Source organism: Triticum dicoccoides, chromosome 5B, assembly GCF_002162155.2.
Source record: "Triticum dicoccoides isolate Atlit2015 ecotype Zavitan chromosome 5B, WEW_v2.0, whole genome shotgun sequence".
Taxonomy (NCBI): domain Eukaryota; kingdom Viridiplantae; phylum Streptophyta; class Magnoliopsida; order Poales; family Poaceae; genus Triticum; species Triticum dicoccoides.
The window spans coordinates 95,909,892-95,934,897 of record NC_041389.1 but is presented as its reverse complement, the minus strand read 5'-3'; the positions used below and the strand labels follow the sequence as shown (position 1 = coordinate 95,934,897).

Here is a 25,006-nt window from a genome sequence, read left to right as displayed (position 1 = left end):
TCAAGCAACCCACTATAAGTGAATCATGAACGTATTGCAACACCCTACAACGGGAATCCCTCACGCTTGCGCGACACGGAGGGCACAATAGGACAGCACCAAAATAAAACATACAACTCGTACTAATCTAGATCATCAATCAACCCAAAGACAAAAGATATCTACTCAAAACATCATAGGATGGCAACACATCATTGGATCATAATATGTGGCATAAAGCACCATGTTCAAGTAGGGATTACAGCGGGGTGCGTGAGAGTGGACCGCGTAAAAGATACGAGGATGGTGATGATGATGGTGATGTTGATGAAGACGATCACCGCGGTGATGATTCCCCTCCCGATGGCACTCCGGCGCCATCGAGAGAGAGGAGGAGAGGTCCTCCCCCTTGTGCTTCCTCCTCCATGGCCTCCCCCTGGATGGGGAGAGGTTCTCCCTCTGGTCCTTGGCCTTCATGGCGATGATGGCCCCTCTTGGATCCTCCTCCATGGCCTCCAGTGATGATGGCCCCCTCCGACAGGGTGCCAGAGAGGGCCTAAATTGATTTCTCGTGGCTACAGAGGCTTGCGGCAGCGGAACTTCCGATCTAGATTATTTCCTGAAGGTTTCTGTAACTATAGGAGGAGTTGGCGTTCATTTCACATCAGGGGGGCCCTCGGGGAGTCCATGAGGCAGGGGGCACGCCCCCACCCTCGTGGGGCCCACAGGACTCCCCTCCGGTAGATTTTGTTTCACTATTTTTCATATTTTCCAGGAAAAATCTCCGCTGATTTTCAGCGTGTTCCGAGAACTTTTATTTCTGCACAAAAACAACACCACGGTAGTCTGCTAAAAACATCGCCAGTCCGGGGTAGTTCTAATAAAATCATACCAAAATCATATAAAACTATTGTAAACATGGCAAGATTACTTCATAAATTATAGATGCGTTGGAGACGTATCAATGCACATGATATTCAGTCTAACTTTCAAACAAAGATATGCACTGAATATCAACTAAAAGACCACACTTTCATCACAAAAACAATAGTAAAAATTCACACTTTCAGCATATTACAGTGGGAAAAACAATATAATCCATTCACCAACATCTATACTGACCCCAACATGCCCTTTGAAACTTGCATCACATCACATCATATAATCTGTTAAACTTTATCCGCAAAATGACATCAACACATGACCTCTTCTTCCCCTGGATTTGATGCATTCTAAACTACCACCTTCCCTTGTATTTGAAGTAGTCAAGATCACATCTACAATTCCCCTCACAACCCCCTCGATTGACCCCCCGAACCCCCCTAATCAGCAACACAGAAACCCTAAAGAAACTCATGCAAACTGCTACCTCCTTCCAAGCGATGGATGCGCACAACAAACCCTAGTGAGCAGATCGACCCAAAATTGAGAAGAAGTCGACATGGTCATGCCGCCTAGAAAACCTAACCAATGCGGTGCCGGAACAGGGGAAGCAGAGGAGCAGCCATGGCTTGCAAAGAGGAGGGCCAGATGCTTACCATATTCAGGACGGAACTCGCCGGGTTCCCTTCACCGCAGCTCCATGGCGCCCTCTCTCGTCGCTGATGAGCTCCACAACGGCGTCGCCTCGGATACGTCGAGGAGGACATGGTACATCGGAAGGGAAATGTAAGGTTTTGGAAGGGGTTTGTGTTGGGGAACGTTGCAGAAAATTAAAAATTTCCCTAAGTGTTGGGGAACATCGGCACCGGTATCAAATACCCAGGAGTTACTACGAGTACTGGTAAGGTACACATCAATTACATGTATATCAAATATACCTTTAGTGTTGCCGGCCTTCTTGTCCGCTAAGTATTTGGGGCAGTTCCGCTTCCAGTGACCCTTCCCCTTGCAATAAAAGCACTCAGTCTCAGGCTTGGGTCCATTCTTTGACTTCTTCCCGGCAACTGGCTTACCGGGCGCGGCAACATCTTTGCCATCCTTCTTGAAGTTCTTCTTACCCTTGCCCTTCTTGAACTTAGTGGTCTTATTGACCATCAACACTTGATGTTCTTTCTTGATTTCAACCTTTGCTGACTTCAGCATTGAGAATACTTTAGGAATGGTCTTCACCATCCCCTGCATATTGTAGTTCAACACAAAGCTCTTGTAGCTCGGTGGGAGCGACTGAAGGATTCTGTCAATGACCGCCTTGTCCGGGAGGTTGATCTCCAACTGGGACAGGCGGTTGTGCAACCCAGACATTTTGAGTATGTGCTCACTGACAGAACTGTTTTCCTCCATCTTACAACTATAGAACTTGTCGGAGACTTCATATCTCTCGACCCGGGCATGAGCTTGGAAAACCATTTTCAGCTCCTCGAACATCTCATATGCTCCGTGCTTCTCAAAACGCTTTTGGAGCCCCGGTTCTAAGCTGTAAAGCATGCCGCACTGAACGGGGGAGTAATCATCAGCACGTGATTGCCAAGTGTTCATAACGTCTTGGTTCTCTGGGATGGGTGCTTCACCTAGCGGTGCATCTAGGACATAATCTTTCTTGGCTGCTATGAGAATGATCCTCAGGTTCCAGACCCAGTCCGAATAGTTGCTGCCATCATCTTTCAGCTTGGTTTTCTCTAGGAACGCGTTGAAGTTCATGTTGACATGAGCGTTGGCCATTTGATCTACAAGACATATTTTGCAAAAGTTTTAGACTAAGTTCATGATAATTAAGTTCATCTAATCAAATTATTTAATGAACTCCCACTCAGATTAGACATCCCTCTAGTCATCTAAGTGTTACATGATCCGAGTCGACTAGGCCGTGTCCGATCATCACGTGAGACGGACTAGTCATCATCGGTGAACATCTCCATGTTGATCGTATCTTCCATACGACTCATGTTCGACCTTTCTTTCTCTGTGTTCCGAGGCCATGTCTGTACATGCTAGGCTCGTCAAGTTAACCCTAAGTGTTCTGCATGTGTAAATCTGTCTTACACCCGTTGTATGTGAACGGAAGGATCTATCACACCCGATCATCACGTGGTGCTTCGAAACGACGAACTTTAGCAATGGTGCACAGTTAGGGGGAACACTTTATTGAAATTATTATAAGGGATCATCTTATTTACTACCGCCGTTCTAAGTAAACAAGATGCATAAAACATAATAAACATCACATGCAATTATATAGTAGTGACATGATATGGCCAATATCATATAGCTCCTTCGATCTCCATCTTCGAGGCTCCATGATCATCTTCGTCACCGGCATGACACCATGATCTCCATCATCATGATCTCCATCATTGTGTCTTCATGAATTTGTCAAGCCAACGACTACTTCTACTTCTATGGCTAACACGTTTAGCAATAAACTAAAGTAATTTACATGGCGTTCTTCAATGACACGCAGGTCATACAAAAATAAAGACAACTCCTATGGCTCCTGCCGGTTGTCATACTCATCGACATGCAAGTCGTGATTCCTATTACAAGAACATGATCTCATACATCACAATATATCATTCATCATTCATCACAACTTCTGGCCATATCACATCACATGACAATTGCTGCAAAAACAAGTTAGACGTCCTCTAATTGTTGTTGCATCTTTTACGTGGCTGCAATTGGGTTCTAGCAAGAACGTTTTCTTACCTACGAATAACCACAACGTGATTTTGTCAACTTCTATTTACCCTTCATAAGGACCCTTTTCATCTAATCCGCTCCAACTAAAGTAGGAGAGACAGACACCCGCTAGCCACCTTATGCAACTAGTGCATGTCAGTCGGTGGAACCTGTCTCATGTAAGCGTACATGTAAGGTCGGTCCGGGCCGCTTCGTCCCATAATACCGCTGAAGCAAGAAAAGACTAGTAGCGGCAAGAAAGTTGACAAGATCTACGCCCACGACAAAATTGTGTTCTATCGTGCAATAGAGAACTATGCATAGACCTAGCTCTGATACCACTGTTGGGGAACGTTGCAGAAAATTAAAATTTTTCCTACGATTTCACCAAGATCCATATATGAGTTCATCTAAGCAACGAGTCATGGGAGAGATGCATCTACATACCACTTTGTAGATCGCGAGCGGAAGCGTTCAAAAGAACGGGGTTGAGGTAGTCGTTCTCGTCGTGATCCTATCACCGGAGATCCTAGCGCCGAACGGACGGCACCTCCGCGTTCAACACACGTACGGTCAGCGTGACGTCTCCTCCGTCTTGATCCAGCAAGGGGGAAGGAGAGGTTGATGATGATCTAGCAGCACGACGGCGTGGTGGTGGATGCAGCAGAACTCCGGCATGGCTTCGCCAAGCTGCTGCGGGAGGAGGACGAGGTGTAGCAGGGGGAGGGAGGCGCCAAGACTTGGGTGCGGCTGCCCTCCACCCTGCCCTCCTTTATATAGGCCCCCAGGGGGGGCGCCGGCCCTGGGAGATGCAATCTCCCAAGGGGGCGGCGGCCAGGGTGGGTGGAGTGCCCCCCAAGGCAAGTGGTGCGCCCCCCCCCCCCCCCCCCTAGGGTTTCCAACCCTAGGCGCAGGGGGGCCCAAGGGGGGGCGCACCAGCCCACTAGGGGCTGGTTCCCCTCCCAGTTCAGCCCACGGGGCCCTCCGGGATAGGTGTCCCCACCCGGTGGACCCCCGGGACCCTTCCGGTGGTCCTGGTACAATACCGGGTGACCCGAAACTTTCCCGATGGCCGAAACAGCACTTCCTATATAGTTTTCTTTACCTCCGGACCATTCTGGAACTCCTCGTGACGTCCGGGATATCATCCGGGACTCCGAACAACATTCGGTTTGCTGCATACTCATATTCATACAACCCTAGCGTTACCGAACCTTAAGTGTGTAGACCCTACGGGTTCGGGAGACATGCAGACATGACCGAGACGGCTCTCCGGTCAATAACCAACGGCGGGATCTAGATACCCATGTTGGCTCCCACATACTCCTCGATGATCTCATTGGATGAACCATGATGTCGAGGGTTCAAGCAACCCCGTATACTATTCCCTTTGTCAGACGGTATGTTATTTGCCCGAGACTCAATCGTCGGTATCCCAATACCTCGTCCAGTCTCGTTACCGGCAAGTCACTTTACTCGTACCGTAATGCATGATCCCGTGACCAGACACTTGGTCACTTTGAGCTCATTATGATGATGCACTACCGAGTGAGCCCAGTGATACCTCTCCATAACACGGAGTGACAAATCCTAGTCTCGATCCATGTCAACCCAACAGACACTTTCGGAGATACCTGTAGTCCACCTTTATAGTCACCCAGTTACGTTGTGACGTTTGGTACACCCAAAGCACTCCTACGGTATCCGGGAGTTACACGATCTCATGGTCTAAGGAAGAGATACTTGACATTGGAAAAGCTCTAGCAAAACGAACTACATGATCTTGTGCTATGCTTAGGAATGGGTCTTGTCCATCACATCATTCTCCTAATGATGTGATCCCGTTGTCAACGACATCTAATGTCCATAGTCAGGAAACCATGACTATCTGTTGACCAACGAGCTAGTCAACTAGAGGCTTACTAGGGACGTATTGTGGTCTATGTATTCACACGTGTATTACGATTTCTGGATAATACAATTATAGCATGAATAAAAGACAATTATCATGAACAAGGAAATATAATAATAATCCTTTTATTATTGCCTCTAGGGCATATTTCCAATGGTTTGTACCTCGGGGGTGTTGATAGGGGGTATCTAAAAACAACTGGGTATGGACAGAGGCACGCCAGGTACGGAAAATTAGAAAAACACGAGGTGTTTTATGCAAAATAGCGCTTCGGGCCCGACAGACTTCACCTGGCGCGCCACGTGTGCACTTCGGACTGGTTTGTATGGTTTTGTTACATCAATCAAGTTAGAGGGGCACTTTTGTGCGGTTTTTTAATTTCTGTATGAATCTGTTCCCGCACTACAAATTTATGTAACAATTATGGTATTAACTTGGTAAACAAATACGGAGTACTAAGTGGGGCGGTCTTTACTGCACTCGTCGCTCACTCGGAATCCAGAAATAAGAGAAGGATGGATGTACAAGCCTCCTCGGCGATCGCGATTCTGGGCCATTGGATCGGTTCCCTTGATGCGTTTTCGTCCGTCCGATCGAGATCTGGAGAAGCTTGGGCCGTTGGATCTGGGATTGACACTGCTAGAATGAATAGTAATGGCAGCAAAATGTAAATACCATGCCCCCACCGGGGTATTTTGGTCATTTCGTGTAGTGGGGGTATAAATTACAGTTGCTCCTCTGGAGATGACCTAGCCGCCTCCTCCGTCGCTCGCTCCCGCACTTGCGCCCGCTCCTCCCGCACGCCCGCCATGCCCTGACCTCTCTCCCCCCTCCAAACCCTACCCCATGCCCGCCTCCCTGCCCTGCCTCCGACGTCGCCGCCGCCGCTCGCCCAGGCGCCCATCCCCGGCCTCAGGCCGCCCATCTAGAGAGATGGGGGCCACACGCGACGAGGCCGGCCTAGCCGCCGCCCCCTTCTCCCGCGACCGCGCCGCCCTCTCCTCCTTCCTCCCACCTCCCTACCGTGCCGCCCCGCCGCCTCCTCCCTTGCTCGCTTCCTCCTCCCCTCCCACCGTTCCCCTCCCCTAACCCTAGAAACCGATGAGTTCGGGAAGAAGGAGGGGGCAGGCAAGGGGGAGGTGCTGGAGAGGAAGGTGGAGGAGTTCTTCAGGGCCCTGAAGAAAGGGCCCGAGGAGGGGAAGGCCGACGACGCTTTGACAGCGGCGAAGAAGAAGGCGGTGTTGGGAGGGGCACCGAGGCAGGTGAAGCGGGATGCGGAGAGGAGGAAGAAGACTGGCCGCGGCCGCACCTCGCGAGCACGAGGACGGAGCTGCCGCCAAGGTGGGACAGGCCGACAGGGACCGTCGTGCTCATCGACAAGCCCAAAGGTGACACGATCTCTTCCACATTGACGAATGCTCTCAGTCTCAGATGGCGATGCTAATTAGCAGCCCATAGATGCATACCACCAATCCACCTTTTTATCTAGATGCAGTGTGTGTAAATGCTTACTTGCGGCCTTTTTTCAGAATGGGTGGGTTAGATGGATGTGGTACATTTGAATTCAGATGTATATGTACCATTGCAGGTTCAGGAACGTTTCCATAATATGGTCCTGATCTAGACTTCATGCTTTATGTAGTTTCGGTTTGGCATTTTGAATTACTGATTTTTTTATGTGAGTACATACATTACAATGTCCTGTTACCGTAGCAGGACCTTTTATTTGACCAGTTTTCTTCAAGTCGTGTAATTAGTAAAAGAAATGACATTTACAATGATGCTGAATTTGTCTTTCTACTAGCTCAAAATGGACTCTCTTTTTAACGGAATTCAAGGTGGACCTCATTTACTGTTTGTGGAAAACTACGGCGGTTGGTGAAAGTGCAAAAGGTGACCTCACAGTTTTCATGGTGTGTGGTTTTTGCTCAACCCACATGTTTATGGTAGCTATGATGCAGGTTGGCCATGCTGGTACTCTGGATCCTATGGCCACTGGATTGTTGATTGTTTGCGTGGGCAAAGCAACCAAAGTTGTTGATAGGTACGTACTTTCTTATCTTCTCTTTTCGGGGAAACCGTGAGGGTTGCTGGAACAATCTTCCTTTCAATTATCACATTTCAATTTCAAGTTATTCTTGATTGTTATGACTTGGAATAATATCATCTGCATTCCGAAGAACTGGACTGATGACATCGTACTCATCTCCCCTGCACTAGCATTTTGTTAACTTAAAGCTTATTTCCTGACCCAATGTTTTCGTGATTTGATGATATCAAGGCATGGTTAAAGGCTATAGTGGTGTTTTCCGGCTTGGGGAAGCAACATCAACCTGGGATGCAGATTCACTAATATATATCTTAATATCTTTACAATGATCTGCTGAGCATTCTTCTATCATAGGAACTATCAAATGGGTCTACTTTTGACTTATATGATCTGAATCATATGAGAAAATTTGTTTTGCAGGTACTATGCTTGTCATGGATTGCTGCCTCACGTGTATGCTTAGCACATCTTCGGTGTTCAGGTAGCCAATTTATCCACCTTATTTATTTTACTTATTAGGTTTTATGCGTGTATGGCTCCCTAAACAGCAGTTCTCTTTGGTGCAACATGTTCTTCCATTTGCTTGATTGATTAGAGAACCCTGCTACCTCGACGCCTAGGTTGTGGGCAGAAGGTACATTCGATCGTTGGTACATTTGTTGTCTGAAGGTCCAAAGTTTTGAAATCTAAGAGTAAACCACCCGCTATCGAAATATCGGCAGGGTTTAGTTTTGTTATGTTCTGATGAAAAATGGGCATAAAGTTCAGAGAACATATGCCATGGTAAAGCCTTTTCTTCTTGGACAAAAAAATACATCAGTAAACTATATATGCTAATATTATGCACCACATATTCCCGATCACCAATCTTGGTTATGTGAGCACTCCTTGACCTATTATTTAAATGAAATCATCCTCATCTCATTAAGCCATCATACCAGGAGGCAAAAATGTGTTTAATTGGTTGGGTTAGGGACCTCTGGAGTAAGATCCTAGGCAGTACTTCTGTTTTCCTATTTCTTGCAAAATTACGAAAAGAAAGTTCGTAACAGCAGCAAAAGATCCATGCTTTGTATTTTACACTGGTTACATTGGTAGTTTTTTTTATATTTGCTGTTTATATCCAATATTAAGTAGTTATAAACCCCATGGCACAGGTGATGAGACGAGCACCTGCACCCCGTGGGCTGCTCCAAGGACCACCCGAGGATCTACGTCGACTGGTTCGCCATCGCCGACCCAGGTGCGTGTTTCGCAAACTTCACGGTTCCCACCACCAGTGCCCCCAAACTGAAGGATTGGGAGGGGATGGAAAGCGCTTCACTAATTCTCCGATGGCCGTGTCCCAAACTGTCCCTGCAAATGGAGACAGGCGCGTCACGGGCGCCAACGCTACCAAGTTCTTCGCCATTTCTTGTGGGTTGTTGTCAGTGATTGGTTGCTTAGATCCATCTTACGTGTGGTTGTGTGCAGCCTGTAGGTCCTTTGTTCTCTTTGAGAGGCGTCACATACTCAGGGTATATAAGGGCTCTTGCACCGGAGGTATCATGGTCTGTAAGGCAAGCATCATGGTATGTACTATACTTCTCATGAAAGCTTATAATATTAGTCAGTTTGTTGAAGCTAAACAACTAAGCACTTCAAAAGCATCGATGTGTATCTTCGGTTCATAGTTGTCATGTTTGTTACTGCAAAACTGAAAGCTACAAATACAGGAGGTTCTTCTCACGTGAAAGATTAGTCTCTCTTTTGATTTATTTTAATTACCATTTCTGTCAGAAACCTAATAATGTACGGAACTGAAGTGTTGTACTGCTACTATTAGTTTATCAAGCAGTGGTGTGCATTGGCATGCAGTGATGCTTTATTTACGATGGAAGAACAGAGCATTTACTTAAGTGGACAAATAAACAAGTGGAAAGGCAGGCTTTTCTTCTAACTATTAAACTATCGCCAAAAGTTCAGTTTTGATATATCATCTGCCGAACTATCATTTTTTTGTGCACCTATTTTTGTTACCTCTATTTCTGAACCAAGTGCATCAGTGTGTTTAGTTGGGATTAACATTTTATTCTGGTCCTTAAAATGCCAGGATTTTTGGTTCAGTTCTACCATTATAGACATGATAGATTTTATTAATACACCCTCTTTATGGCATGCGTAGTTCAGTCGCTTTGGATGACAAAAAAATATGAGAACGAAAATACGCTCTCAAACAATGATTTAGATCCTAAACAGCTGGTGCATGTACATACTTTATTTGTTGGAACCAAATTGCATAAAATCTTATTGCGTGCACTAGCAAGCAGTTTTTTGAGTCTTTCGGAACATTCGTTTATGTACTTAATCTGCTGTATTAGGTTGTTCAAGCAATCTACGATGTCGACGAGGCAACAACTCATGCATTACAGAGGGTGAGTGGCTGTGGCTTCAAGTTTCCTTTACTTTGGGGGCTAATCATCTGATCTAATGAAGTACTTATTAACCTTGCATTTCCATTTCTTATTGTTGTGTGTAGTCTATATTTGAGAGGTTTTTTCTGTGACCGGAGTGGTAAAATTGATAAATCAAAGCCGTGTGATGCCCTTCTCAGTCTTGGTTATTCAGTTTCTCCAACTGTGCTTCTGTCTCAGCCAGGACCTCTTCTGCCCTGCACCGCTGCTGTGAACCCATCCATGCGGACAGCCACCTCCATGCTACAACTATTGCAGCCTGCAGGTAGCATCTTTATTCTTCTTTTTTCTCTACCTTAGTTGGCACTTTCTCTGTTCGAGTGTTCACAGCAAGATAACCAATGTCTTGGAAAGCCTCGAAACTGTATTTGATATACTGGCAATTTCTGATTGAATAATTTATGGTCCACACCCTCTCTAAAGCTTAATCAAGTATGTTTAATATTCTCCTCCACCATTGCTACCAGAAAAATCTTTTATGTTCAATATATAATCTTTCTCTTGTTGTGTACCACAACTTTTAGGATATGACCTTTATATCCCCGTCGTTTGCGTGGATTATTTCCTCACCTGAGCGACGGTTGTAGATTCTTCCCTAGAAAATATATAGTTTTAGATACTTCATTTGAAAAGTAATAATTTTAGATACTTGATCCATGTTTAGGTAAGTTAAAATGTTGAATGTTTCTCTCTAAATCATAGAGAGAAATTCGTGAGTTTTGAGTTGTAAACATGGCTTACAACAATTTTGTTCGTAACTACCTGTAAATGATATTGACGTTGGTAATATCTCCCGGCAAAAAAATGGCTTACAACCATAGATCTCATGTACCAACAGGTTCAAAATTCAACCTGTTTTGCTATAAATGTAGTTGTGACGAGATCTTATTAGCAATATTCATCATAAAAGAGTATGTAATATGATGTGTCTAAATTTCACGTTTCCTCCAAGATCATCCTCCCATAATATGCTGATTGGCTTATGTGCCACCTATTTTGTTATTGAGTAGACGCAGAATGGGAGATAGATGGGGGAAGAACAAAGGATGTTGTGTACTCTCTTTGGATTTGATGCCACCAAAGCTAAGTTGATTTCTGCTCTCTCCCTCCATCCCATGCATGTGATTGTTGCTTCCCTCTCTTTTCTGAATACTCACATTGCCTTTGCTTAATCTGCTGATGTGTGTTATTTTTAGTTCCTTCCTGGACTCTTAACTAATCTGCATATATACTATTTATTAGTATTTTGCCCTACACCATAGTTAGTGCTCAATGAGCTTTGTTTATTGATTATGCTGTTCCCTATGAAACTAGAGGGCTTCATGAATGTTTTGTACATGTTCTACCAAGAAATTTTTCTAAGTAACATATTGAGTTCAACTACTATTTATTGTGACCTTCGATAGAAGGATCCACTCATTTTTATGTGTATATATTTAGGCTAAAATGCATTATATTTTACTGAGTCCTGAGACACGGATCTTCCCATTGCCAAAAATTTCTCATGATGGTGCTCAGCTATGTATTTGTATAATTCATACCCATGTAGTGCTACTGTATACACACACTCCCCGAACTTCTTTGAAGGAAATATGACAGAATTGCTTGATGTCAGTTTACTAAACTCATCTTCCTAATAGTTCCTTTTTGGTCACTATAGATATCTGTTGTTGTAACAATGCATGCTAGATTTAGATGTCATATGAATCTTTTAATAAATCTTGAATGAGTTGAGATATCTTCTCCAGGAATATCATTTCTTCTTCTCTTCCTGGGCTAGAGATACACAACTTTTCTTGGAGCAGCGAGGAATTTCAACCATTCTTGGCGCAGGAACTCTGAATACTCTCTGACAGATGTATTAGTTAGCATGGACTTTTATCATCCTTAAAATTTGTGTAGACTGTTATCTGATTGTCACTAGCCTCATGTATAAACGTTCCGCTTTCAGTGTTTTGTCTGCCCTATGCGCTACTCAGGTGTCGGTCTCTTTTGATATAAATTACATGCTCTAATTATTATGAATGGCTTTTGATCTGTGGAATGCATTCCTTTCTATTTATATCACTTGCTCTGATCTGATATATTAAATGTTGCTTTTGGTCTATTTCTTTGTGCCGAGCTTGATGCGCCTCAATTGTATTGCGTGATATTTACTTTGATTGGGAAATTCATGGTGCATTGCTTTGGGTGTTGAACCGTGCATTGATTGCATACTATATTGATTTGGATTTTACGTCTGGACTGGGTAATGCGCGTGCTCCCTATCTCGCTCCTATCACAATTGTTATCCTATCACAATTGTTATCCTGTAAGAATGCATATGCTAAACCTAGATTCCTACTAACTTAGCATTACCTGTTTGATTAAAATGTTCGGACCGGCACCCGGCGCGATCCCGATCTATGTGTTATTTGTCGACAGGTTGTATGATTCCTCTTGACACTTTCTTGCTTTTATACATGCTCTGCATTTTGATCTGTTGCAGCTCGAGTTCAGGGTGGATAAATCGTACAAGCTGACTGTGCCTACAACTGGGAACCCGATATATGCCCGAATTAAGGTTAGTAAAAAATTTTGTACTCAATAACTGCCTATCAACTCCTTGACTGCATGTGTTCTTCTTATGTGAATGCATGAGAAAAAGGAGAGATGAAATCCTATTTTTAGCGAGACCCAGACCAAAAAATGTATGGGCCACACAAAGTTTAGTTAAGACTATGTATCAAGATGATATGGCACACAGATGAACCGGGACTTATAAAGTGCCCTGTATCATACAAATGGATCTGTGGTATACAAAATTAGTACTTAAGCATTGGCGTACATACATGAGAAAAATAGTAGAAGTATTGTATTCGTGCATATCTATTTTGGAGCCCTTCACTTGCTGACATGAGTGACATCTAAGAATCAAAGTCCACTGATGAACAATTAATTATAAATGCACTATATATCCTTTCTCTTGGGGATTATTTGTTAGTTTCTATGATATTAACTGTAAAATGCGTATTTTCATTATTTGACGGATAGTCTAATACTGAAATTAAACATTTATTCTTCGATAATATGTGTGAGTTGTGGACTTCCTTCCCTTTTAGCACAACTAGACAGGGCGTACTTCAAAATTTAGTTGGCATCAGATTAATCATACTTTTTATTTTGAGCAGGAAAGAGTACCCTGTTGAACCAACTCTTTGGGGCTAATTTCAGGGAGATGGATGTGTTGAGGGGAAGGTATACTCAAATTTCTTTACCTCTCTTTCTTTCATTTTGTTCACTTCTCTTATCATGAAATCATGCTTTCAAATGTAGTACACTATTAGATTTGATAATATATTTCTGTGATGTTATCAGAATCACTAATTTATATAATAGATATGGGAGTGTTTGATTTAAATTATATGTCAGCTTTGCCATGCTTGCCAATCTTCACTTCTGGTGCAAGTGCTTTTATAATTGCAACTTCAGGAAGTGTGTTGTTTGAAGATAGAACAGTAGTTCAATTACACAAATGTTTGAATGGGAACTTATATGAATTAGAAGGGAATAATTGTCTGGACTTACCAAAGTCAGCGTTAGGAAAAGAATTGCCTCAGCTAACACCATATTTATAACGATGATAGATGCAAATCAAAGAACTTAATAGGAGAATTATTTTGGTCTATCTCTACAAAGGTGTTCCAATGTTTGGTCTCTACAAAGGTGATGCTTGCTCCCATTCATGGCTTGGTTTGCTAAATTAGTTGGACTTGTGATTAACTAGCAGTTCCTACATATATTAGGAAGAAAAAGCTACCATGCTAGATTAGTTGATCCAAGGCTTGAGTTATATACCAAAATAATGCTGAGAGGAGTTCTGTCAGAAGTACCTTGACCCTTTTTATTTTTATATTCCGTTTTGCGCACTCATTTAATGCCACTTGCAATCTGAAGTAGAAAATATCATAAAGAGCTTGATGACTTCTATCATTGTTGGTCATAGTAGCTTGCTTTTGCTACTAATTATGAGTTCCTACATTTGTTCATTTTGCTTACAATAATATAAGCGTCGATTCTTTCATTGTGGAAGTGATTCTAATATTAAGAGAAGTCCTACCGGTGCTTGATAATGTACGATTAACTGTGCTGATATCTCTAACTTACTACCACTCTGCAGAGTGTATGTTAGGTATTGCCTGTACCAATGCAATTTTATCTAAACTGCTCAATGAGGTCTTTGTATTCTCCGATTTACAGACTATATACAAGAGGTTCAGCAAAGGAGGACTCAAGTTTGCAACCACCACAAAAATAAGTCTATGGAACAATAGTGTGTGGTTGTTCTGTGTAATTTTTCTCTCATCGAGGTATGCCTCCGTGTCACTGGGCCAGGGCTCGACTTGCCTGACATATTTTTTTTGTTTGCTGCACAATGTTGTAAGATTGGAGTGTGTTGAGTAGCCAATCCTGATTCGAGGAAAAAAAAGATTATGCAGTCTATTGCACATGTTCGGTTTGGAGGGGGGTTGTAGATGATGGTTATATTGTTTTGTTCTCATTCAATGACTTATTCAGATGATTCAAAGTAAATCCAAAGCCATTTGTTGCCTCTTGAATTTCTGGTTCTACCTCATGCAGAAAATCTCTCATGGTTCTACTTCTACGTTATGTAGAAAAGCGAATATTATCTGTTGATGAGTTTGTTGCTATTTGGTACTGACCATATTAGTTCCCTAGGGCTGTAAAAACAAAAACATCATTTCTTCCCTATGATTATGTGTCAAAGATGTTTTGTAGATTGCAAGTCTGATTTCTTTATCTTCAACACGGTTGATTTAGTTTCTCGCCTTGCTTAAAAATTTAAGTTGGAATCTATGTTTTTAAGGCGTCTGTAAGGCGTCGCCTAGGTGTCGAGGCGCCCCCCCTAGCGCTTTGCAAATATGTCCGCTTTAGGAGCCTAGGCATCAAGGCGCCCCCCAGCGCCTTAAAGCGAAGCATCGCCTCAAAAACATAGGTTGGAATGTTGCCGATCCAGCCTAAGCAGATCATTTATTTGTTATAATGCGATCATGCCATTTCAGGTGTAGTTGCCTATTAGTTTTTTTAGTTTTCCTGTATCGGTTTCTCTGGTCCAGTCTATAAGTTACTTAGTTTGATTACTGCATCTACAGTTTATTTATGCTTCTACTTTATTTCTGTATTTACATTCAAATTATTTCTGCGCCTATTTTATTTCTACTTCTACTATTTTTCTGCACCTGCATGATGATCAATGTTTTTACAGTTTCAGCGCTTTATCTGCTCGTGGAGCTATGCCTCTCTTATATTGGGCTAAAGTTTGATTTGCTTGCAGGGGTATGTCAAGTGTAAGTGCAGACACATTGTTGATGTTGAATACTAGAGTAAGAATGATGATCAATGCTCTAATGAACCTGCATGATGTTGCATTACTATTAGGATATAGGGTTAGGCACATACTTTTTTTGACAATGGGTAGTTAAGTGTGGTTTTCAGGTGTAGTTGCCTATTGTTTATTTAGCTTTCCTGTGTTGATTTCTCTTTTACTGTAAAGCAGAGGCTGACTTCTCGTGGCATCGCTAGATCTGGTGGCCAGCCGTTGCCGTTGCCTGTCCTCTTTGACGCGAGACCACATGGAGAAGGGGCTCGTGGCAGCGCCTGGATCGGTGGCCAGCCAGCCGGCATCATGGAGCTCGACATGTCTCAGGCCTGTTCGCCACATAACTTACAGTCCAGGTCGTTGACATATTCGGGTTCTAGGTCACAGAAACAAAATTTACACTTGATTTATCTAGCTCAAAATATTTTGGCTCAGCAATTTAATGCATTAAATATCTTTTTGTGAATTCTACAATTTGTAGCTTCGACCTAAATTTGACATTCGTTTTAGTCGACTTACACTCCTGGATGTTTTCAAACTGATATTATTTTCTAAGTTCAAGTTTGCACTTGGATCTATCAGAATTAGAATATGCAGAACATGTTTTGGAGAACTACATGTTTTGAAGCTTCAGTGCTTTAACCATTTGTTTTTATGAGATGTTAGTTTAAAATTATTTGTTATAGGAAAGCAGAAAGAAACTGAAGTAACTTTTCAGTGGTCATAATTTAATAGCATATCCTAAACCTGAATTACTACCGATTTAGCATTACGTGCTTGACCAAAACCTTGTGACCGGCACCCTCGCGTCGAGGCGCGATTCCGATCTAGTTCGGCCATGGGGCTGACATCCCAACTAAACGAACCAAGCGCTATATACAGTCACAGCCTAGTCTCCACTACACTAGTCCCTCGCTCCGCTCGGAAACCCCCCAAATCAGGCCGCCGACCATGGCCGGCCGTACGCCGTTCACCAACGTCGACCCGGAGACGGCGGCCGACCTGCGGCGCCTGGGCTTCGACCCTCACGAGCTGGACCGAGCCACAGAGCAGCTGCTCACCTACATCTGCGCTGAGCTCCTTCCCGCCCCGGCCCCGCCCGTCTCCGATGCGCCCCCACGCAGCATCTTCTCCCGCCTCCTCATCACGGAGGCCGCGCACGACCTCGCCCTCCCCACCAGCACCGACCGCATCAGCGTCCTCCCCGACACCCTCCTCCGCAACATTGTCTCCCGCCTCCCCATCGCGGACGTCGCGCGCACCGCCGTCCTCGCCTCGCGCTGGCGCCGGGTCTGGCTCTGGACGGAGCCCGACCCCATCGACGCCTTCCTCCGGCCCAACTCATCCTCCGTCACGGCCTCCGTCTCGGGCATCCTCGAGTCGCACCCCGGGCCCTTCCGCCGCGTCCACCTAACCTGCAGCCACATGAGCGTGCACCAGGCCCAGCTCGCGCGCTGGCTCCAGCTCCTCGCTGCCAAGGGCGTCCACGACCTCGTCCTCGTCAACCGACCGTGGCCGTGCGATGTGCCCCTCCCTGATGTGCTGTTCAGCATCAGCTCCATCGTCCGCCTCTACATCGGCCTCTGGAAGCTCCCGGACACGGCCGGCCTGCGTGGCACCTCCTTCCCCCATCCCCGTGAGCTCGGCATCTGCACCGTCGTGATGGAGCAGGGCGACGTCAACTCCATGGTCGCCAGCAGCCTCGTTGAGGGAGTCCTGGACTAGGGGGTGTCCGGATAGCCGAACTATCATCATCGGCCAAACTCCAAGACTATGAAGATACAAGATTGAACACTTCGTCCCATGTCCAGATGGGACTTTCCTTGGCGTGGAAGGCAAGCTTGGCAATACGGATATGTAGATCTCCTACCATTGTAACCGACTCTGTGTAACCCTAGCCCTCTCCGGTGTCTATATAAACCGGATGGCTTTAGTCCATAGGACGAACAACAATCATACCATAGGCTAGCTTCTAGGGTTTAGCCTCCTTGATCTCGTGGTAGATCTACTCTTGTAATACCCACATCATCAATATCAATCAAGCAGGACGTAGGGTTTTACCTCCATCAAGAGGGCCCGAACCTGGGTAAAACATCGTGTCCCTTGTCTTCTGTTACCATCCGCCTAGACGCACAGTTCGGGACCCCCTACCCGAGATCCGCCAGTTTTGACACCGACATTGGTGCTTTCATTGAGAGTTCCTCTATGTCGTCACCGATAGGCTCGATGGCTTCTTCGATCATCAACAACGATGCAGTCCAGGGTGAGACCTTTCTCCCCGGACAGATCTTCGTATTCGGCGGCTTTGCACTGCGGGCCAATTCGCTTGGCCATCTGGAGCAGATCGAAAGCTACGCCCTTGGCCGTCAGGTCAGATTTGGAAGTTTGAACTTCACGGCTGACATCCGCGGAGACTTGATCTTCGATGGATTCAAGCCACAGCCGAGCGCGCCACACTTACACGATGGGCATGATTTAGCTCTGCAGCCAGATAGTGCCCTGGAGGCCGCACACGAGTCCGCTCTGATCCTCAATTCGGAGCCGGCTGCGCAGATCGAGGACGGGTGGCTAGACACCGCCTCGGGGGCTGCAACCTCTACGGCGATGGAGCCGAACACTGACCTTGTCCCTCATGAAGCTCGTGACTCCGAGGTGCCGGACTCCTCGGCGGACTCCGATGTCACGCCCAATATGCGACCCTATCCAAAAGGAACTCGAAGGTCCCACCAAGGATAGACCCGCATATTGAAACGCTTTTGCAAGGTGGATATCATTACATCAACATTACACACTATATGGGGATACATACAAAAGGCAAACAATGCCACACGAATACAACATCACAATACATAAGATCATCATCCGACTACGGATGAAACACAAACAGAAACTCAAATGACATCCACCCTGCTAGCCCAGGCTGCCGACCTGGAACCTATCCCCTGATCGAAGAAGCAGAAGAAGAACTCAGCGCAAGCAAGCATCGCTCTCGCGTCATGATCATCGCACAACCTGTACCTGCAACTATTGTTGTAGTAATCTGTGAGCCACGAGGACTCAGCAATCCCATTACCATGGGTATCAAGACTAGCAAAGCTTAAAGGGAATGGAAGGGGTAAAGTGGTGAGGCTGCAGCAGCGACTAAGCATATATGGTGGCTAACATACGCAAATAAGAGCGACAAGAGAGAAAGCAGAACGGTCGTCAACTAGTAATGATCAAGAAGTGATCCTGAACTCCTACTTACGTCAAACATAACCCAGAAACCGTGTTCACTTCCCGGACTCTGCCGAAAAGAGACCATCACGGCTACACACACGGTTGATGCGTTTTAATTCAGATCTGGTGTCAGGTTATCTACAACCGGACATTAACAAATTCCCATCTGCCTATAACCGCAGGCACGGCTTTTGAAAGATTATACCCTGCAGGGGTGTCCCAACTTAGCCCATGACAAGCTCTCGCAATCAACGAAGGAATAGACCTTCTCCCAGGAAGACCCGGTCAGACTCGGAATCCCGGTTTACAAGACATTTCGACAATGGTAAAACAAGACCAGCAAAGCCGCCCGATGCGCCGACAATCCCGATAGGAGCTGCACATATCTCGTTCTTAGGGCAACACCGTATGAGACATCCTATGAGTAAAACCAAACCTCGAGTTTCCCCGAGGGGGCCCCGCAGTCTACTCGGTTCGGACCAACACTTAGACAAGCACTGGCCCGGGGGGGCTAAAATAAAGATGACCCTCGGGTTGGCTGACCCAAGGGAAAGGATAGGTGGTGGTGAGGCAAATGGTAAAACCAAAGTTAGGCCTTGCTGGAGGAGTTTTATTCAAAGTGAACTGTCAAGGGGGTCCCATAAATCACCCGACCGCGTAAGGAATGCAAAATCCGGAAACATAACACCGGTATGACGGAAACTAGGGCGGCAAGAGTGGAATAAAGCACCAGGCAACAGGCCGAGTCTTCCACCCTTTACCAAGTATATAGATGCATTAATTAAATAAGAGATATTGTGATATCCCAACAATAATCCTGTCCACCACGAAGCAATCTTCAACTTCACCTGCAACTAGCAACGCTATAAGAGGGGCTGAACAAAAGCGGTAACATAGCTAAACAACGGTTTGCATAGGAAAGGTGTCAAAGGTTAGAGGTTCATGGCAATATGGGAGGCTTGGTAAACAGGTGATAGGTAGCGCAGCATAGCGATAGAACGAGCAACTAGCATAGCAATGATAGTAGTGAGATCCAGTGTAGCAGTCATCTTGCCTGAAATCTCGCAAGGAAGAAGAACGAGTCCTTGAAGAAGACGAATGGATGAAGCCGAACCAAGCGAAGACGAACGAATCCTCACGATCGCAACGAAACAGGAACTAATAAGAAGAAGCACACAACATGGTAAACACACCACACATGAACAAGGCATGATGCACGACAAGCATGATGCATGACAAAGCTACATGAAGCTACTCATGGCAAGAGATGATGCAAACAAGAGCAACACATCAAGGCAAGTTTAAATGAGGCCGGGAACAACATATAACAATTCCGGTAAGTCCTCATATGCAAATTTCGAAATTGGTCCAGATCTGAATAAACCTTATGTTCAAGTTGTTAAACAGCAAGTTAAGATGCACAAAGATGATCTACACGAGATTCTAGTCAAGTTACATATAAACTTCATTTAGTTCGGAGCTACGGCCTAGAAGATATGAGCAACACAAGTTAAACATGGCATAGATGCAAAATGCACCCAAACATCAAGCAAACACCTCAAAACAAGGATGCAACATGATAATATGAAACTACATGCAAAATCAAGCAAGTTTCATATAGAGCACACTCAAAACGGAGCAACGGTTCAACACACACACACATGAAACAAGTTTAAAGGACAAGCTGTCCAAAACAGCAACTAGGCATATTGCAAGCATCAAAACTATATGCTACAACATCTCAACATAATAACAAAAGACATGGTCATGATGTACAGGTAAAGCATAACAAAACATGAACACTGAGCTATCTCCAGAAATCAATAGAACATGCTCAAACACACGTGGTAAGATTGCAAGTTATAACAATTTCAGACTTTGCAGAAAATAACATGACGATGCAATGTTTAGAGCTATCAAACAACATGTTACAGGAACTTATAATGGCAAACAAAGGCATGGCATGAATCTACTAATTGCATAGATCAAAAGTCCCTTACTGACCATAAGCCAAAAAGGATCAGAAAATATGATGGCACCCACGTAAACATAGCAAGTTATATTACAGATTCATACATGACAGAAACAGAATTATGAAGGCATGTTAATGAGCTTGTGCAACTCACTACAGAGCAATACATGGCATGGCAAGGCAACCAACAATAAGAAGATATATTTGTGAAGCTAAGCATGGCAAGAGCAAGGTCATAGGGTGCACGGAACACTAGCAACAATCATGGTAACAACTGAACTTAATGTTAACAGGCTGACAGCAACATTATCAAGCAACTTTAGAGCAACATTACAACAAGCTACAGCAACCTATAAATTCAACCAGGGGCATGGATGGATAAAGGATGACATGTAGATCAAAACATGTTTATAGAACATCTCCAGATTATGCACAGAATGATTAGTAGCAACATGTTTACATAGCATCACGGAATAACAGATTCAGCCTAGCAAAACAGCAACATCATGTACACTACTTAACAAGCTCGATTCACTCACCACAAGTCATTGCATGACAAGATAAGCATAGCATCATCAAGAAGACATGTTTGTGAAACAAACCAAGTCAAGAACAAGTCTATAGCATGCAAGGATCAACTATAGCAACCTTGGCAAAATTGAATAACACGTAAATAATCTGCCAGGAAACATTTTGAAGCAAAAGTAGAGCACGAAAATGACATGCTAGACTACTCCATAATTGCAACAAAGGGCATAAATGGATATACAATAACCATATGTTCAAAACATCCTTACTGAAATATCTCAAAATATGCATGGATATCTCTATAGCATCAAGTTTACATTGTATCAAAATAACAGCAGAACAGGGACTAAAACAGCAACATCACGAAGCCTAGTTTGCATGCTTGTGCTAGTCACCACATTGATCACAAAAATACATAGTAAGCACCTCTGTAAAGAAGACATGGCATAGATCAAAACACATGAGACATCAACCTCATAGGATGCACACATCAAACATGGTAAAAATGACAAATGAGCTCGTTCTGATAACAGACAGCAGAAAACATCATGAAGCACTCTTACAACGATGATTCAGGCATCAAGATGACCTCAAATGAATATGATGCAATGGAATGAAATGATTCACTCGTTGAGCCGAACAATTTGACATATTACACGCACGAAACGGAGCTACGGATGCAGAGATATAGCATGACGAACATGGCATGAAAATGACAAAATACTCGATACTTAGCAGATTCGGGGAAGGGGAAAAGTCAGCCTCTCGGCATGGATTTCGATGCAGCGCGGATCTCGCCGGAGAGACTCGCCGGAGTTGCGGGGAGATGACCGAAGCGGCGGGATCCGGCGAGGAGGAAGGCGGGGAGAGCGCGGGGCCGCGGATCCGACCGGATCTTGCCGGATCCGGGCGCGGACTCCGAGGGGCGGCTCCGGACGCGAGCGCCAGAGAGAAAGTGCGGGGGCGGCTCACCGACCGGCGGCGAGGTCGCAGCGCACGGCGATGGTGCTGGGCGGCGTGCAGGACGGCGGGGGCGACGTGGCAGACGGAGGCGGCGGCCGGGCGACGCGCGGCGTCGGGGCGGAGGCGCGCCGGCGGCGATGGCGACTGACGGCGGCGATGGGCGGCGCCGGCGGGAGGCGGCTCGGGCGGCGCAAAGCCGATCGGGCGAGGCGCCCAGGCAGCGGGCCGAGCGCGGGCTCAGCGGGCCGCGAAGTGGAGGGGAGCGCGGTGGGAGGCGCGGGCGATGACGTGGCAGCGCTGGGTTGGCCGAGGCGGCGGGGAAGGCAACGTGGCGAGCTCTGATTCGCCGGGGTGAGGTGTCCGGCGGACATGTCCGGCCCGATCCGGACGTGTCCGGCGGCGGAGAGGAGCGGGGCTAGGGTTAGGGGGGATTTTCATCCGCGAATTTGGAAGGGGAGGGTCTATTTATAGGTAGAGGGAGCTAGGAGAGTCCAAATGAGGAGCGGTTTTCGGCCACGCGATCGTGATCGAACGGCCGAGAGCATGGAGGGGAGTTTGCTGCGTTTTGGGCCACTTTGGAGGGGTGTTGGGCTGCAAAGAGAAAGGGGCTTAACGGTTACCCGGTTAACCGTTGGAGTACCAAACGAACTCCAAATGGCACAAAACTTGACAGGCGGTCTACCGGTGGTATACCAAGGCCACTTGGCAAGCCTCGGTCCATTCCGAGAAAGTTTAATACCCGCACACAATGAGAGACAAAAGGGGAATGCCGGAGGGCATAGGAGTGCCGGATCGCAAAACGGACAACGGGGAAAAGGCTCGGATGCATGAGACAAACACGTATGCAAAATGAAATGCACATGATGACATGATAAGATGCAACACGCAAGCAAATGACATGGCAACGACGGCGAATAACTGGCAGACACCTGGCGCAACGAATCCGGGGCGTTACAACACTCCTCCACTAACAATAGATCGCGTCCCGAGATCTTAGGATCGAGACGGAAGGGAAAATGGATGAGTTGAAGCAAGAACTCAAGATAAGAAGCAAAGAATCGAGAGCATTTGAGAAGAAGAGAGGAATGACGACAATGACGAGAATCAAATGCTCATGGAATCAGATAGACTATGAAACCACTCCGGTTAGAACGAGATAAGAAACGAATAGGACTGAAAGGATTTAGGCAGCACTCCGGCTGAAAATGGAAGGAAAAGAACATGAACTTCACAAGATGGGATGACACTTGACGAGATGAACAATGCAATGCCTTCGGAAAAATTGAAAGAATTGAATGAAAAGAACTTAGAAGAAAGGATTGACTGGAGTTGTTGAGAAAATCAACAACGAAAGAATAAGCTTGTCGTGGACTTATGGATAACATCTCAAAAATTATGAGGTGATAACCAGCCGCAAACGGAAATGATTGGATAGCTGAGAAGAACGAAGAAAGGCAAAAATCCACTTCAAAAGAAAATGAAGAATTAATTGCACTTCGAGACGCGAAAAGAAAAGGTACTTGAACTCCACCAACAAAATCTTGATGAACTCTTGAAGAATGAATTAAATCAAGAAGAACCACCATGAAGAACTCCGGTAACGAAAGGATGATGACATAGAATGAAGGATGAAAAAATAAGATTAAAGCCTTGCGATGATTTAGATGGAGGTTCCGACGAGAAGGCCGAGGAAAATTTGAACTCCGGAAAAGAAAAGATGAAAACACATGGAACTAGAATTTATTCATCACGAACAAACTCCGAAGGAAAAGGATTAATCACTTGGATGAAATAAGAATAAGATTTATTGTATGCTTATCCTTCATCAAATTAAATTGATGACAAACAAAGGATTTCGCATATTACTTATTCTTCTTGAAAAAGATTGAGAAGTGACATATCGCAAACTGAGAAAGGGATAGCACAAAACTGGAGAGAGTCTTCATGAACCACCGGTAGGTTTCGAAAGAACGAATGAATAAAAATGATAAACTAAGAAAAAGAAACTTGAACGAACCGCCGTAAGAATTCGAAAATGACTGATGAAAGAGAATGAGTCACCGGGAAGAATTAGAAGGAACAAATATGTTAGAGGGGATTTAGATGCAAAAGAACAAAGAGATCATGAGCTGATTAAAGAACACTTGAACGAAGCACTGGGATAAATAGAGAACGATAACTGGAATGAAGGCCTCCGTGAAAAGAAACGGAAAAACAACTCCTGACATACTCCGGATGGATGAAAAGAATATCTGACAAAAGGAATATTTCGCGAGGATAACATGAAGCTAGAACCCCGAAACTTCGGGAGGACGGACAAGGTTTAGAGGAAAACTCTTCTTCGGTCTTCAACTGACGACGAGAAACACCACCAAAATTACTGAGATACTCCGGGGGAATGAAAAGAGAAGAGGTTGAGCCAACAATGAAAATGATTTGAACGAAATCTTGGAGAAGGCATGTGACTGATGAAATCCATTCTTACGTCACACTTGAAAAGAATTGAGAATAACTCCGGGGGAATTAGAAGAGTCAGGTAAGATCCTGGAAAAGACTTGTGGGTTAGGGCCCACTAAAAGAAAACACCGTTGAAAAAGGATGATGAACAGATTGATGAAGCACCGGAACAATTGAAATATTTGAATGAGGTGGCAACCTCGAATTAATTAGAACACGGACGAATCTCCTGAGATGTCTTGAGGACTCCGGAAGGATAAACTGGCGAGAGACGAACAAGCAGGGAAAACACTTGAGCTGAGGAAAAGAATATGATCAACCCGAAAAACTTGAATTGAGTCCACCGGAAAAGAGAGGGATGAGGAATGACGAACGAGATGAGAATTCACCGATTGAAATGATTGAGGGAAGACTGAAAACCTCCGTACGAATGAAAATTGATGCTCGAAAGAGACTAAGGCTCCGGGAAGAAAAG

General features: G+C 45.0%; 1 long non-coding RNA gene and 1 pseudogene across 1 annotated transcript; both read left to right on the top strand.

The window, feature by feature from the left end:
* Nucleotides 1–12,422: 12,422 nt before the first annotated feature.
* LOC119305236 lies at nucleotides 12,423–14,528 on the top strand. Its single transcript, XR_005148588.1, has 3 exons — nucleotides 12,423–12,575; nucleotides 13,183–13,249; nucleotides 14,252–14,528. It is a non-coding gene; the product is annotated as an uncharacterized LOC119305236 (long non-coding RNA).
* Nucleotides 14,529–16,343: 1,815 nt separating this feature from the next.
* LOC119309161 overlaps nucleotides 16,344–25,006 on the top strand; it is a 46,381-nt pseudogene continuing 37,718 nt past the window's right edge.